The following is a 12,693-nucleotide window of genomic DNA, read 5'->3' on the forward strand; positions in this document are numbered from 1 at the left end:
CAAAAATGATATTCCTAGAACCAGTGAGCTCTTGATCATGAGCTTAGGTATAAGAAAGGGTTTCTCAGAGAGGTGGGTTGTATCCACCCCCCCATTTTTTTCAGTGAGGGTTTTAAATTGGTACTCTCTTTACTTGTTTTTATATTGTTTCATCTATTAGCTTTGGGGATTGAAAATTATTGCAGCGGAAATCAACCAACAGAGTGTCTTGGATGTTTATTTATTAAATGTGTTACCTTTTGATCAAACTCAAATTTCTAAGATTACCTTCAATTTAGGGAAAAATTAAAATTCATAAAATCACTAAATCAGGGGTTTATCATTTTTGGAATGAAAGGGATTCCTCACATCAAAGATTTAAAGCACAGAATCCTTAAGTAAGAAGAAGAGTCTTGGGGCGCCTGGGTGGCTCATTCGTTTAAGCATCTGCCTTCAGCTCAAGTCATGATCTCAGGGTCTTGGGTTGAGCCCCCTGTGGGGAATCTGCTTCTTCCTTTCCCTCTGACCCTCTTCCCAGCTTATGCTCTCAAATAAATACATAAAATCTAAAAAAAAAAAAAAAAAAAAAAAAAAAAAGATGAGTTCTCAATCTATGATTAAATAATATTACATATTTAAAATTATCTATACCTTGGGGCACTGGGTGGCTCAGTCAGTGAAGCACTCAACTCTTGCTTCCAGTTCAGATCATGACTCGGTCGTGAGATGAAGGCCTGTGTCAGCTTCACTCAGTGTGGTCAGCTTGGGATTCTCTCCTTCCCCAACCCCATGCATGCTCTCTCTCACTCAAATAAATAAATACAATCTTAAAAAAATAAAATTACTCATAACCTTTTTAAAAAAGATTTTATTTATTTATTTGACAGAGACACAGCGAGAGAGGGAACATAAGAAGGGGAGGGGTACGGGGGAAGGAAGCAGGCTCCCCACTGAGCAGGAAGCCCGAAGTGGGGATCAATCCCAGGACCCTGTGATCATGGCTTGAGCTGAATGTAGACAATTAACCGACTGAGCCACCCAGGTGCCCCAAATTACCCATAACTTTAAATAGTTGATTCCCAAATTGGTTGATGCTACAAGGCTTCCTTTCCAGGGATTAAGATTTCCATTTAAGAAGAAATTGTCATCCTTTCTCTTCAACTCAGGGACCTGCCTATAACCACTCTTTTCTCATCCCCAGTATTACCTCCTGTAACTCAAAAGTTTAAGAAATAACCTACATTTAAAAATTATTTGATTTATAAAAAGCAAACATGACCACACTTTTTCAAGATCACATTGTTTATTCAAAGTGAAGAGTATCTATAAGATTGCCCTCACATAGAGAAACATCTTAGAAGGTTAGGTTGTAGAATGACAAAAAATGAACACTGGAACTTTTTTTTTTAAATTTTTTTAAGATTTTATTTATTTATTTGACAGAGATCACAAGTAGGCAGGGAGGCAGGCAGAGAGAGATGGGGGAGAAGCAGACCCCTGCCGAGCAGAGAGCCCGATGCGGGACTCGATCCCAGGACCCTGAGATCATGACCTGAGCTGAAGGCAGAGGCCTAACCCACTGAACCACCCAGGCACCCGACACTGGAACTTTTAAATTCAATATCTGAAAGAGAATTTTCTAAGCTATTAGATAGTTGAAGAAATGTTTAACCATAAGAGGAAAGGGCTCTTATAACCATGACCAAACGACAAATTTATAAAGTAGAAGGAGGAAATTCATAATAGTAAATAAGAGCCTAATTTAGAGAAGAAGCCAAGTTCAGAAATGGGAACCAATATGAGTGGTGTGGGCAAGTGAACCAAGATCTTTAGATACAAAAACGTATGTCAGAGTTGGTCCAAGGACAAAAACTTTAGCAAAGGAAGGTCAGTTAGGGGAATTTTGTGGGGAAAACAAAAAAAAAGACAATTATGGAGTCTAAATTGGTCAAACAGTTCTGAATTCAAAAATTTTGCCTGTCAAATCATTTTGTACTGATTTTTAGTTCAGAAAATACAGTCACCATTGTAACTCATCTGCATCCACAATTTCCATCAAATTGTCTTTAACACAGGAAAATCTCAATGATTATTTGTTAATAATGATAATTATGTGGAAACTCAAATCAGAGAAGGTATTTTAAAAAACAATATCTAACCATTCTTAAGGAATAAAAACATAGTTATCAGTGATCTTTATCCAATTACTAGGGTTGCTAAGAAATTAGAGTCTGGAAGGTATGTTTTGCACAGAAAATTGGTGCCACACTCACCTCTGCTGATATCATCAGTTCTGGGTGGGGAGGAAGCCATAATCTGCCAAAATCTGAACCATTCTTGCCAGGTTTGGGGGTTCTGTAGAGAAGTTACTGCTACCAGGTATGACTGCCATAGCTCAGGAAAATGGTACAGCCATTCCTCTTAGCGTAGAAAACACTTGAGATGATGTTTAAGGGACCTATAAAATATTAAGCCCCAGAAACACAGTATTAGCAGTGGTTTAGACATGGAATACAATAGGTAATAGTTATGGAGAGCTTACTACGTTCCAGGAACTGATGACTATCTCATTTAATCCTTTCAACAACCCTAAGGAGTACGAGTATTGTTATCAACCCCATTTTACAGAAACAAGTTTCAGCAAGGTTAAGGAATTGCTCAAGACAAGAAAGGTAGTAAGATAAGAGGCACAACTAGGATTTGTATTCATGCAGTCTGGTGCTTCAGGTGTGTGTATCAATCAACAGCCACAAAGCTAGAGGTATATTCAAACAGGCTGAGGAAAAAAATGTGTTTCCTAAAAAGGGCAAATTAATTTCCTCTAAAGTAACATACGAGGTGCTCTTTAATTCACATCCTGAAAAAATAGACTGGCATTTACCTGCCAACTTTAAATGGTAATAAAAATTTACATTTTACAATTTATTTATAATAGTGAAGCATGGACAATCTGTTAGTCTCCCAGAGTGAAATGGGATAAGTGATAGTGCATTCCCTTCAGATGAAATGACAAAAACAAACAAACAAACAAAAAAAACATATAAAACTCCTACGTCATTAATTAGAATTACTTGAATGCAATGCATTGCTTAAAACCTAATAAAATAAGTCACTTTAAAAAATCAGGTGCCCTGAGTAAGCCTACAAGTTTCAATAACTTATCTTTACCGGTAAAGAACTTTACGTTTGATAAATTATTCAAAATACGCACAATATCACCTGAATCCACGTAATATCTAAACCCACATAAATTGTGGCTTTCTTCTCTTACTCCCTTTTTTTACTAATCCTTTATATATTAAGTTTACCACACTTGGAGGTTTTTGGAAGTTTCGCCTAATTTTAACCAGACCATTTACCTCACAATTTTCTTCCAAGTGAATTTTTACTGCAAAATCTGTAGCTACACTATCAAAGATAGGTACCAGGATTTTAAAAGACATAACTGCAAAAGTACACCACCACCAAGACTTAATGACCACCAAGGAACGGTCCCGGAGAAACCTGCTCCTACCCTGAAAGGGGAGGGCTCGCAGACCACAAGCAGGGCAGGAAGGGAGCGGGAGGAGGGGAGGTCGGATGAAGCAGTGCTTAAGTCAATAAACATTCGCGGCGCCACTTACCAAGAGCCAAAAAAAAAAAAAAAAAGAAAAAGAAAAAGAAAAGAAAAAGAAAAAAATAGCTGGGCGGTACTTCAAGCAGTGGGTCCTGCAGCTTTGCGGGAGGGGGCAAGAGCCTGTAGCGGGGACTCGGGCGCCTGGGAGCGGTAGGGCTGGACCAGAACCTCTCGCCAACCAGGCGAGGGCGGCCAACCAGGGACAGGCCTCTAGCGCCCAGCTCCCGGCGTCCGCACCCTCACTGGCCCAGCCGCCAGCCCGCCAGCCTACCCGCCGCAGCTGCTTACCAGTGGCGCCTCGCTGCCTCCCCGGGGGGCAGCCCTTCAACGGTTGCCGCAGTCAGAGCACCACCCCGCGGTAGGGTACGTCGAGCCCGCCCGCAGCTCTCGGGTCCCCGCAGCACCGCCCCTCTCGCGAGAAGTCGGCGGAGCCTGTGAAGTTGGGGGCGGGGGAGAAGAAGGGAGGGGCTTTCAACGGTGGCGGCCGGTTCTGCGCCGGATCCGGGCGAGGGGCGGGCGCCATTGTGCTTCTCTGCGGAGTGCCCTGGTTTATTTAGGGGCCTTGATCTCCGAGGAAGAAGGCGGTGGTCGCTTCGAGCAGGACGCGCCCTGTACAGTGCCAGCTCGGGAGCAGGGGTAATAAGCTGCGGCGCCCGGGCTTCTCCCTCTGGGGGAGTTGGTTCTAACCAAGGCCGCGTGGGGGAGGGGAGGAAACGAAGTGCAGGCCTGGGGACGTGGAGGCTGCTTCCCTCGTCTTTAGTTGGGGCGGAGGAGCGTGATCGGCGCCGCGGTTACGGAGGGCGGCCGGGCGCAGGCCTCGACCGGTGGCCTTTTCGTCTCGTGGTGGAGTTTGTGACGGGTAGAGGGGCAGATTGTACGTCTTCCTGATGAACGTGTGGTCGGCGAGGGCAAGGGGCTTGGGTATTGCTTTGGCCTTTGGCGGCCTCCTCTTGGATGGGGGTAAGGAGGATCCTCCGGAACCCTGCGGGCCGGGAGTGTCACGAGTGAGGTATTTAGTGAGCGCCGTGTGGAGGGCGGGGAGGGTTGGGACTCCGCCAACTCGGTCTCCAGTTGAAGGGACTTTGCCAGCCCTTAAGTTGCGGTGAAGATTTGGTCATTGATCGCTCCATTTCTTGACTATCGTGTTACTTTGGGAGTTTTGTGTCGTGGGAAATTGTATGTCCTTCAAATTGAAATGGTTGGTGGTATATATATATAAAACGGACCTGTTGGCCTAAGAAGTGAAAATCTGGAAGGCATCAGTTGTAGATATTCTCTCATTTTGATGGAACTGCGTAGTGAAGATGAACACGTACGGAGAAGCACCATAAAATATTACAATTATTTTTTTTTTCTACGTGCACATGTAGATAGTAGTAAATGGGGAAAATCTGTCCCGGTAGTGGATTCGTCACCACTAGTGTCGTTTGGCACTACTGGGAGTAAATGTGCCAAAGTGAAATTGAATTTAGTAAGTTTTTTTTTTTTTTAATTTTGTAGGACTTTTTAGGTTTTTTTTTTTTTTGTAAATTATTTTAAACTTCCCCGAACTCCTTTCTCACTTTTCTGTCAAGAGCTAAGGTAAGGTTAAAAATGAATTTTTGACTTAAAAACCAAACAGTATACTTTTGTTAACAAGGGAAACGCATGGTGTAACTAGATTTTTCAAGAGGACAAACATTTTGTTTCAGGAATGAGGATCAGTATTTCATTTACAGCTCTACAGCCTCTTGTGAAACAGTTGTGTCTGAGGGATTTAGAGTCAGAAGATCTGGGTTTGGGTCTTAATTTTGCCATAATTATTTAACCTGTGTTTTCTTAGAAACATAGCACTTTTCCTTGAGTTGAGGTGGGAATTAGATTAGGTGAGGTAGCTGATAGTAGTGGAACACCTAGGGGAAGTAATGCTCTGGTAATGAATTTTTAATGGATATAAAACAATTGGAATTGATACCTGAAGTCCAGTTGTTCATATTCTGGTCAGAATAACCTTAAAATTTTACTCTGCCTGTGGTACCCCTTCCCTCCAATAATGTAAGTTCCATACTACAAATGTTTTTAGATAAGAACTTTTAAAACTTTTCCTTTGCTGTAAATTTATGCCACAGATGTAAGCTTGTGGGTATGCATGGTCTTGATTTTTTTCCAAAGTTGCATGCGGGGTCAGATGTCTTGAATAAGAATGATTAAAAATTCCTACTGACTTAAATACAGGTGATTACTCTTTTGCAGCACTGGCAAGAGAGCTTATTGTCCAAGATAAAGCACAGAGATTCCCTTATATAGACATACACCTATGTTCTACATGAAGATGTCAGATAATCAACTGACACGTCATCCATGGCTCTCATACAGCCAATGTTTAATGAGCTCCATATCCATTTCACACAACTCTTCATCTTCTGTATGTTTAGGAGTTGCCCATGTTTTAATATTTTAGGAAAATAATAGTGCAGAATTATCAAATTATGTGAAACATTTTTTGATAATTTGTTATTCATTGTATTCTGGCTACTAGACCAAGGCTTCATGTTACATGAATGCGCTTGACACAACATCTGCCTTCCACAACTCACAGTTCAGTCATGAGACTAATGTATAAACAACTACTGTTATTATCACAGTGTAAGAATATAGTAGTACTGTGGGAGCACAAAAATTGAACAAAGGTTCAATCTTTGGGGAAATTTTTTACAGGAAGTATTGCTTGAACTGAGATGTTAAGGTGACTAGCAGTTTGATAGGAAACTGCAAAGTCATGGTATGGTATTTTGTTTTAGGAATGGACAATTTGTTCCCATAACTGCAACAAATTAGAAGGTGACATGAAAGACCTACTGTTTCAGAAAGTGCTCTATGCTGTGGGAATGGAGAGTTATTGTGTCTCTAAGCCCAATAAAAAAGATTTTTAGATTATCTTTACTGACAGCATCCTTCTGTTACTGCAGATAATTAAGTGCCAGTAATGAAGAACAATGGGAAATGCATAAGTGGAATGCAGACTGAAATGCGTTAAACCTTACTTTTTTAAGCAACAAATTTAACTTAACTAGTGAATGTTTTAACTCTTAAATTTAACAGAATTAACTGATCACATTAGAATTACAACATAAAATAAATATAGATTTTGAATTACTTGTAAGATCTATTTTAAATCACTAAAGCAAAATTCTGTTGTAATGATTTGTTATTTTTATAGAGACTCTATCTTTAATACAATTGCTAATAGTAAGGTGAACCCAAGGGTGGGTACAAAATTCTAATTTGAGCGTGGCTGGGGTTTAATTTTCATTGATCTTAACTTTTCTATTCTGGTCTGAACTCATGTGGTCAAAACTGGTTTTTCTTGCTCTCAAATACATTTCTTTGTGGCTCTACCAGTTAAACTACATGTTGAACATCTGGTTTTGAAATCACCTACTGCTCTACACCCAGTTTTGTCAACAGGTTTAGAAGAGGGCAAATTTTGAACCTTAAAAGCTAGGTTCTCACCTTTTATTAGGATCTTTGCACTTCAGTGTAAAGTGTTTCTCCCCTTCCAAAAAAAAAAAAAAACTCTAACATGGTGTCCACTCTGAATGAAGATTGAAACTTGACATTTACAGATTAAGTATACTTCAGATGAGAACAGATTGTCTTATAAAGTAGCATAGACTTAATAGTCATATTTTCTCGTGAAGACATTAAACCTTTTTCTGATTATTATTTCAGGCATGGGTATATCTTTGTTTTAAGTATCTGTCATCTAAAAATGCAGAGGCTTGGGGCTCCTGGGTGGCTCAGTGGGTTAAAGCCTCTGCCTTCAGCTCAGATCATGATCCCAGGGTCCTGGGATTGAGCCCTACATTGGGCTCTCTGCTCAGCGGGGAGCCTGCTTCCTTTCCAATCCCCCAGCCTCTCAGCCTACTTGTGATCTCTGTCAAATACATAAAATCTTTAAAATAAAAAAGAAACAAAAATGCAGAGGCAGTTTTTAAGAAGACTTTCTGTCTTCTAACATAGCTTCCACATCTCCATATTCACTAGGATCAATAAAACACTCGCATTTCCCATTTAAGTATATATCTGTTTTTTCCTCCAGAAGCAGATTTTTTAAAGAAAAGGCTATACCAAATAGAGGTAAATAATGGAATTATGTTTACAATTCTGAAAGACTAGTGGCTATTAGAATACATAAGTATTTTGTGTGGTAACTCTGGCCTTTCATGCCATGAATTTATTGTATAGTAGTATTGTGCTCTTGATAATTCACTAACTTCAACTCCCTTAGATGTTTGACAAATTCTGAAATAGAATCCGATTTTTCATAGAAACTGGGTACTTAAAGATACTTTGTAGAAAAATTAAAACTAGGATGAGTTATGAAACTTTATTGCTTCATAGGAAACCACCTCAAAACCTAGTGGATCAAAACTGCTGTTTACTATTACAATTCTGTGTACCTGTTAATCAGTTCTGTTGGTTTTGCCAGGGTTCACCCATGGACCAGCATTCATCTGTAGGATTTCTCAGACTGGAAAGTCCAAGATAGTGTTACTCACATGTCTGATTGTTGGTATTGGTTGACATTTAGGCTTTACTCCATGTGGCCTAATGACACATGGGTCCCAAGACAGCATTCCAAGAGAGTGAAAGTGGAAGTTATAAGACTTTTACAGCCTTTCAGATCGTACAATGTCACTTAAAACTTCATTCTCTTAGTCAAAGTAAATGTCACAAGACTAGCCCATATTCAAGGGGTGGGGAAAAGTAAGATTTTACCTCCAGCCACATCACAGTATAAAGAGGTATGTGTACTTGGATGGGAGAAATTTGGAGCCCTGTTTTGTAATTTACCACAAGTTGCTTAGAACAGTTTTTAGTACAGGCAGTCTTACAGATGTCCTGATTGGGATTTGCTTTAAAATGGAGGATGATAAAATAGATTATAAGATAGGTCAGATGTTGATAATTGTTGGAGACTGTCGATTGGTACATGGAGGTTTATTACTGTTTCTAGCATATTTTTGAAATTTTTTATAGTAAATTTTTTAAGGCATACTTGGGTATTTGAAACATTTTTGTGAGTGATTTTAACCTACTTAATATTTACTAGAATAGTACCTCTTTGTTTAATATTTATTTCTTTTGTGGTATGTGGATACTAAAGAGGGTAGACCAGTAGTACTGCAATTTAGGGACTTATTAGAAGTTCTTTATAGATTTTATTAGAAGTTATTGAGAAAACATGTCTTTTCACTTGCAAATAACTGTTTCCCTTAATTATAAAAGAAAGACCAGGGGCACCTGGGTGGCTCAGTGGGTTAAAGCCTCTGCTTTCGGCTTAGGTCATGATCCCAGCGTCCTGGGATCAAGCCCTGCAGTGGGCTCTCTGCTCCGCAGGGAGCCTGCTTCCTCCTCTCTCTGCCTGCCTCTCTGCCTACTTGTGGTCTTTGTCTGTCGAATAAATAAATAAAATCTTTAAAAAAAAAAAAAAAAGGAACACCAAGTACATTAAAGAAATTTTGGAAAACTGAATATAAAGCAGAAAACAAAACCCAACCAGAGATAATAAAATATTAATAATGCTTATTTTTCCCAATTTTTTTCATACACTTAAATAGGCAAGGTATTTTTTTAGATAATAATCCTCCCATAATAAATCTGAATGACTTTAAAAAATCTTTTTACTGTGTGTTAAAGACAATTTTTAAAAATATTTATTTTAGGGAGGGAGAGAGCGCAGGGATGGGAAGGTGAGGGAACAGAGGGAGAGGGACAAGCCAACTCTGTGCTTAGTGCAGAGCCCTATGTCAGGTTCAATCCCACGACCCTGTGATCATCACCCAAGCTGAAATCAAGAGTGGAATGCTTAACTGACCGAGCCACCCAGGCCCAGCAAGACAATGTACTAAACTGTATGAAAATCTTTAATGGTGATAGCATTGCTTAATAGTAGCGAGTATTTCCTGAATACAGTACTGTGTGCCAGCAAAGTTCATAATACACCTTTGAAGTTGGTACTGTCATTATCACCCATCTTGTAGGTGAATAGATATTAGAGAAATTAAGCCTAGAGTCATACCAAGTAAAGGACAGATCTCATAGCTTGCATTCTTAACTGTCAGTTTTGCAGGTAGAAATGGGCTGGTGTGCTAAAAATTGTGCAATGCTTAATTTATCTTTCCTGGCCTCAGTTTCATATTTATTTCTGTTAATTAAATTAATTAATTAAAGGAAAAGTCTTAAGTGTGGGCCATACTATTTGTTACTGTAGATGGGCCTGGGGCCTTTTTTGTTAGTCTGGTTATTTGGTTTATGAATACTGTGTGATTCTTGACAGATCCTGAACAACACTGTTTAATGGAAGAGAGTGGTCTAGAGAGTAACGGGAAAGGATACACGTTGTTTGAGAGATCCCCTAATAAGCAGAATTAGCAAAAAACTTAATATTGTGTTGTCATTTTTCTGATCTTAGGAATTAATAAGCTTTTTAAATTTGGTAACCAAAAATCCAAGTCATACTTCTTAATCTGTGGTAGTGCCCGAAGAAAGCTTTACTGTTATGTAGGGAAATATGTAGAACTCCTTTAGTCTTAAGCATTTCCTTATACTGCCTGAAGCTTTTCAGTTCACTTTTTCATAGTGCCCCAGATCTACTCATTAGGCATAATCAGTGGAGAGTGACCTCCTTAGGCTGACCATACAGAAAGGGACAGTGAAATCAGAAGGCATGGAGGTAGCATAGGTGTATGGGTAGATAATGTAAGTGATTGAAAATGCATTATCACCTCAGCTTGCTCTCTGTTTTCAAAACGGTTTCCACCATGCTTCTAGGCCTCTTCTGTGTACTTCAGACTGTTTGTTTCTTTAAAACTCATGCTTCTCTGTGTTCTACTCTGTGATTTCCCTGCCAAAAAAGAAAAAATGTTTGGTTTTCATCAGTATTCTGAATAATTCCTCCGCACCCCCATAGAATTCTTTTTTATTTGACGTATTGAATCTGCATTCTTTCTTTCCTTTTTTTTTTTTAATTTTTTTTTTTTGTTTGTCAGAGACGGTGGGGGGGGGGGTGTAAGGGAGAGGCAGAAAAAGCAGGCTCCCTGCTGAGCAGCGATCCCTATGCAGAACTCTATCCCAGAATGCTGGGATTATGACCTGAGCGGAAGGCAGACGCTTAACCTACTGAACCACCCAGAATCTGCTTTCTGTTTACTTTTGGAACCTCATTAATTTGCCTCAGAGCCAGTATATTTCTTCCTAATAACCTGTCCTTAATTGGGGACAAACTCGGGATTTTTTTCTTTGTTTTTAGCTGTTGGTATCTCAAAATCTGAGTAGTTTCTGAGCCTATAGCCTGTAACATTAGGTTGTTCCCCATTATTCCACAAAGATAGTTAAAATTAGTTACTAACTTTATGTATTCTAAGAGATGCAGGAATATGTATATGAATCTGTTATTAAGGTTAGGCAAAAATAGATAAATGTTTCATTTTCGAAAACACTGTCAGGAATATTATTTCTGGGGTCCTAAAGGAAAAAAATAATATACAAATTAGTGGTGGTAAAAGCTTCAGAACCATTGCCTTGTTAAAGTATAAACTCCTGAGCAAAGGACCCGAGATTGCCTTTATAATATGGGTCTTATTTTATGTATTCATTCCCTTCAGAAACGTTTCTGTTTCTCTCTCCCCTTCTATGCCTTCAGTTTTACTCTGACACTCCGATTGTTTTCTTTTTTCCAGTTCTTTAACATGCTTTAGCAAGTTTATGCCTTATTCCTTTTTCTATTTTTATTCTTCAAAGGTCATCTCAGATGTTACTTCCCCTGAAGTCTTGCATCTGGAACTTTGGCTATTCCCAGTCAGTGCTCCCATGGCATTTTCAGGTTTTTGTTGTTTATAAATAAAATTTTCATAGGATTAAGAAACAGGAAAAAATAAAATAAATACAGTGGTGTATCTGATGTAGAAATTGGTGTAATTGCTAATTCTCTTTTATTTTAGTTGGGCTTTCTAACTCTGATCCTTTTGTTGGTTTTGAAAAAAAATTCAGGCTGTATCTCTTCAATTTTTTTCTCTGCCCTGGTCCTTTCCTTCTCTAAATCCAACTAAATGTACAGTAGACTTCCTTATTCTTCTCTCAGTGTCTCTTAAGCCCTCCCTTCTGTATTTATTGCCATCTGTTCTTCCATGCTTCATTCTGGATAATTTTCCTTTTAGCTTATTTTCCCTAGTTCTTCAGTTTTGCTTACTTTATTGTTAAATGGGTCAATTTTCCATTTTGCTAACATTGGGGCCATATTTATGTAGTTTTGTTGACTTGTCTCTTGGCAGTGGGTTCATTTTTTTCCTTATATTTTTGTGTGTCTGATAATTTTTGGTTAGTTTAAAAAAAAAAAAGTAGAGGCTGAGATAAATAATATTTAAGCCTGGATATACTCATACTCTGCTTCTTTCAAATTGTTACTGTGATGGGTTGAGTTGGTTTCATCTGTAGTTGAGCCAGGCTTAAACTTTATCATCACTTTACCTTCAGAGTTAGACTGCCATTACTTAGTGCTTAGTGTGAGGCTGGGGTACTGGAGGATGTCTTACAGTAGTATTCTTTTACTATCCTCAACTTCCTGCGGGCCCTGCGCATCTGTACGATAAGGGTTTTTGTCTCTCTCTCTCCCCCTGGCTGTTGTAACTTCCTCAGCAGTAGGCTGTCTTTGTTTCTTATTTGAAGCAAAAGCTCATAGTAAAAGGGGGTGTTCTCAGTTCTGTATATCTTTCTCTGGTCTTAGGATGGCTCTCTGTGCCTGGTCCTCAGAGGTGAGGCTGTCTCAAATTTCTGTTCTTCTACCTGCCTCTTGGGAGTCCAGAGTGCATGCAGTCCCCTGCCATCCCCCCGCTCCCCCCTGCACCCCAAAAGCAGCTAATCTCTGCCTTGTATTGATGGAAGATCTTGGGCAAGCATTGATAGCCCTTCCTCAGTGGCCACAGACCTTTGCCTTGTATTAGTGTAGAGTCTGTGCTGGAAGTGGATTTCATACCTTCTTTCCTACCACAGCCAATCCCACCTTGTACTCTTGCAGGTTCTGGAGCATGGCTAACCTTCTTCAAGTTCCCTTTTCT

The 12,693-nt window shown here is 39.4% G+C and overlaps 1 protein-coding gene across 3 annotated transcripts in view; it reads left to right on the top strand.

Moving 5' to 3' along the window:
- Nucleotides 1–4,082: 4,082 nt before the first annotated feature.
- Nucleotides 4,083–12,693, top strand: part of LOC111151389 (membrane associated ring-CH-type finger 7) — a 48,185-nt gene continuing 39,574 nt past the window's right edge. For all 3 annotated transcript variants that reach the window (XM_022509560.1, XM_022509409.1, XM_022509721.1), the window contains exon 1: nucleotides 4,083–4,231. The gene's annotated coding sequence lies outside the window, so the exon portion shown is untranslated. The remainder of the gene's footprint in view (nucleotides 4,232–12,693) is intronic.

The sequence above is a fragment of the Enhydra lutris genome, unplaced genomic scaffold, assembly GCF_002288905.1.
Source record: "Enhydra lutris kenyoni isolate GAN:26980312 unplaced genomic scaffold, ASM228890v2 scaffoldscaffold1, whole genome shotgun sequence".
NCBI classification, from domain to species: domain Eukaryota; kingdom Metazoa; phylum Chordata; class Mammalia; order Carnivora; family Mustelidae; genus Enhydra; species Enhydra lutris.